Below are 4,886 nucleotides of genomic sequence, written 5' to 3' on the forward strand. Positions count from 1 at the left end.
GGCTACCCAGTACCATTTAATGAGAAAAAGATGCAGATGCCGATAGTCCAGCTGAGTATCTATTAGCACTTGAAAAAAAAACTGTTGAAAGAATTTTATGTCAGCTTGCTGTTTAATTCACTGCTGTACCTTAAATGTGTCAATATCTGTGCAGTGAAGCCAACAACACTTAACACCCCAGAGGAATGAGAAAACTCAGCCATTTATAGGCTTGTAGCATTTTTGCTGTTGGAATTCAGTATTTGTACTTCACATTTAACCATAAAAAAACTTATAAATTCCATGCTGGTGTGTATCATCATTGTTTAAGCTTATGATACCTTTTCTTATTTCACCTTAATTGTAATAGGCATGCAATCTTGCCTGCTACACTAAATGCAGTGTGCACACTCAAAAAAACAATTCTTCACCCTCATATACATGAAACAATAATTCTGAGTAAAAAGCAATTGAAATATCTAAAAATCAAAGGTTTATTTATTCAAATAATCAAAGTAAAGTCTGCATCTTGGGCAAATATTTTTGAGTGTGGTTGGCTAATTTGGTGGCTTGTAAGAAGCATCCCACCGTCCTTCTCCTCTCCATCAAATAGCCACTTCCTGACATTTAAATATTTGAAAATGATTGTTTGGATAATGAGTAGCTTCCACTTCTCTCCCCCCCCCCCCCCCCCCAAAAAACCTTTACTACTGGGATGTCAAAGAAATGTGCCTGCTGAGGGTCTTTGTGCCTCAGGGAGAGCTGCATGTGGGGTTTCTCATAGTGTTTTCCGGAAGGGATTAGTAAATTTATTGTGATTACTGATGCATTGTGTTCAACCACTCTTTAACATCTCTTGCTGCAGTCACTAGGGTCTGCTGCACCTGAGGCATGTCACCCCCCCCCCCCCCCTTCCCCCATCTCAACTAAATTGTCGCCAAGCTCTTAAACTTCAACTAATTAATTGTCGTGTTTTACTAAATGAAAACGCTTCACCCATATAGTCAGAACATTTCAAAGAAATGCAACAAAACAAGCATGCCTCTTAACACTTCCCTTACATATCCACTTACATAACATCAGTTAGGTAAGTAAGTATGGAAGGGTGAAGGGTCATGTCAAAGCCAAGTGACCCAGGTCCTGAGTGTCTCAGGAGGGAATGCTCAGCATGGTGTTCTGGAGTAGCTCATGTTGCAATGATGTCTAAAAGTCATAATCCCTCAGGAAAAGAAGGCAAATATCGCATCCACTGTTGAGCCCTCTCTGACCCCTCAGCCAATGTGATGAAATCTTCAAGGCCATTATTTTTCCCTTAGTGACCTCCCAATAAATCCAGTGTGCCCTGTCCTAAACATATTTACAATATCAGTAGCCCTTTATTTAATTTCGATAGTCATAAATCTATTGTTTTGCTCAACAGCAGTGTACATCAGTGCAAGGGTGTAGATAGAGACATGAATTGTTGGGTACTAAGTGCACTGTGCACTCATCAGTTATTAGGGGTAAAACACATGCTAAGAGGATTTGCTGGTATTAGTGAAGAAATCTGATCATTCTCCCTCATTTTTAAGTAACCGATTGCGTAATATTTCATGTTTTTTTACATTTTATTATTCTTATTGTTGTGATGCTACTAGTTCATTATTTTTCTAGTAAATTAATCTAACAAATGAATAACTTCTATCTCTGTTGTATTAAATAATGAAAACCAGAAAAAAACTACTAATGAGCTAAAGATGACAAAAGGATGGAAATCAGTTAAGAATGCAAACAAGCACTGCGACCTAATTATCTGCCCAATTGCAGCAACAAGTCTTAACAAACAGCTGGAATCCAGGTGTTGCAGCAGTCACATGATGACAAACAGAGAGCCGTATAGCCTGGAAGCACTCTGTTTAGTGCTGCAGTTTGACATGTTTGGGAAAAGTCAAAGGAAGCAACTCCACATGAGCTGCATATCAGCAGCATCTGAGTTGAGTCGGGTTAAATACGCATTTCAAGTGGTGAATGATGTCAGAATTGAGTGTTTACAACAACCAGACCTCCAGGGAAATATGGATTGTTCGCAGCAGTGGGACAACACTCTCCTTGCCCAGTGAATGCATTGATTTTTTTCATGTTCAGCAACAGATTGCAAAAAGTTACGGCAACCAACTGGTCACTCAAAAGTGGAAAGTCCAGCATCCCCAACCTCTATGTGACCACTTTCAATCTCAAGGCAATTGCACAGGTCGCCTGGTGGGAAACAACCTGTCTCCAAACAACTGTGTTCTGTCTCAGTGTGACTGCAATCATTCTCAGACTGGTGAAGGTTTGCAAATAACTGCCACTGAATTTATAAACGCAGTCTGCAACCATGAGCACAACTCATCTCCAATGGGCTCAACCTAACTAGTTGCCAACTGGTATTTTATTTCCTATAGAGAAGCAAGGTTGCTGACTGGCCACTTCATTTAACAGTTACATTGCCATCTGCAGCAACGACGTCACTATTTATGAAGGAATTTCTGAATGTCTGTTTCAAATCTATGACATTTAGGCTGAACTCTGAATTGAAGTAGTTAATATTGAATTTCTGAATAATATGAATTTGTGCATATGTGGATTTACAGTTTTTGTAAATTTTATCACAGTTAATTATCATATTATCACAAACAGGTTACATGTAATTACCAGTTTGGTCCCCCATTCAATCACAAACTAATAGTAATCTGTCTTGACGCACCAAAGTGGTTTTGAAAACAGCAGCTGACTGTGAGTGCTGACAGACCTGGTTCCCGTCTTAAAAGCAGCAATTTAAAAGGCAACAAGCTCACAATAATTTTGGTTGTTTCATGGCCTCCAATCACTGTTTTCCTTAGTGTGACTGTAGCATGCAAAGGCTGCATGGGCCTTTGGTTTTGGAGATGGCAACGCCTTAGCAAGCCAAAGGAAGCCTTAACTGCCTTTGGGTTTTATCATGCGGGATGCATGAAGCATGACACACTGCATGCTGGTCAGAGTACAGCATGGATTAAATGTGGGAGACATCATGCTTCTGCAGGAGTCGTCACAAATCAAAATGCTGAAGTAAGTTTTAAATGCTGACACACATTCCCTGCAGCCATCCTCAGCTCTGTAAATAGCCCAAACCATTTCCATCTTTTGCCAAAACTATCTCTCAATTTTACCAGCTTCATATTTAGATGTAATTCAAATTGACTTAGAATTACGTCAACCGGCGTGTCAGAGATTGCTGAGAATCCATATCTGCTTCGAGTGAACCTAGCACAGCCTTGACTAGCATGCTTGTCAAAGTGAGCCATCCATGGCTCCTGTCCTGGGCATCATGCCACAGGTCTATTGCTGGAGACATGAACTCTTGGGAATGTTGGGATAAACAGTAGGTCACTGTATGATTAGAGCACATGCTCTTTTTTCTACTAGACAACACCAAAAAGAGGAAACGGCAGAATAAGCAGAAGCCTAGAAACAGCGCATCTTAAACATAGCTTTTAGTAAGCTGCAATCAGAATTTCCCCCCAAACACAAAAGAGAGATTTTAGGTTATGGGGGAAACATTGCTGTGTAAGCAAAAATTCAATGAAGTTATCTCAGCAGCAAACTCTTTTTTGTTTTTTAACTGGTTTTATTAATGATTTCTTGGTATTCTTGGAGAAAAAATAGCCCTCCTTGTGAAGAAATATAAAAGTCTATAGTCTGTAAAGACTGTCTGGAAATTGAGGCTACAGCCTACAAGCACTTAGTTTAATATGCTATCAAGACATGTCTTGATGCATGCTCAATCATCCAGGTAAGGAAATCCCAGAAAGTTGATTCTGTTTATCTGGGCGTAGAGTTTTCAGTGGGAGAAAAATTTTGTCACTCATTTAAGTGACTACTACAGTCTCAGCTGACTGCAGGTTTCTCCAACCTTATAAACAGTACATTTGCATAATGAAACTAGGCCAAGGGCATTTACGAGAAAAGGGAAAGGGAAAAGGGAAAGACCATCGAGGAGGGGACCTGCGATTGCAGCCATTCCCCAACTCTATGTGAATGGTACTCATGGCCATTGATCAATTGTCACTGATCAGTGGTTGTTGATCAATGGTTATTACAATTTGCATATTAATGATCAAGAAACTGACCTCACATCCCATTGTTCATCAGTGGTGCTGGTTTCAGTCACTATGCAAAGGAACTGTTTATAAGGTTGGAGAAACCTGCTGTCAGCTGAGAAGTCACTTGGATGAGTGACGAAATGTTTTTCCCACTGAAAACTCCAGATGAACAGAATCAGCTTTTTGGGCTATCGAGACATGGAAACAACTAGGCTCAGCTCAAGTAAGACTTTAGGCTGAGGTTAGGTTAAGGAAAAAAAAAATCATAGTTGGAGTTAAAACATCAGACCCCAGTGTGCTTAAGAAGGAGGTCTTTTAAAAATGCACATATGTAATGAGTTGGGAATGACAGACCTGTCTCACCATTGCCTTAAACAGATGCTAAAGGACATCTTGTGCATAATTTGTGGCTTTCCCCCCCTCAGCCTGTAGCCAGAGAAACACATGACATGTCACTTTGCAAACTGCTTCATTTACAGCAGGGGGACACCTGTCAATACTTTCCTGAAGACCAAGAAAAAATTAGTTTTAAAAAAGCAAAAGGACTAAGCATGAACCCATATGAATAAATCTAGTTTCAATAACATAAACCCATTAAGTCATTACAGTGTCCATGAGCTCCTGTGTGACAGTGCTGACAACCAACATGAAAAAAGTGATGTAATACAGAATGATGAAAAAAGACCAGCACACAAATCCTATGAAACTATAGATGTGCTAATAACTGAAACGGGTTAGCAGTTAGGTTGAGGGATACCTATAAACACATCCACAATATTCCAAGTGGAAAGGAAACTGAGTGCA

Source organism: Astatotilapia calliptera, chromosome 5, assembly GCF_964374335.1.
Source record: "Astatotilapia calliptera chromosome 5, fAstCal68.1, whole genome shotgun sequence".
NCBI classification, from domain to species: domain Eukaryota; kingdom Metazoa; phylum Chordata; class Actinopteri; order Cichliformes; family Cichlidae; genus Astatotilapia; species Astatotilapia calliptera.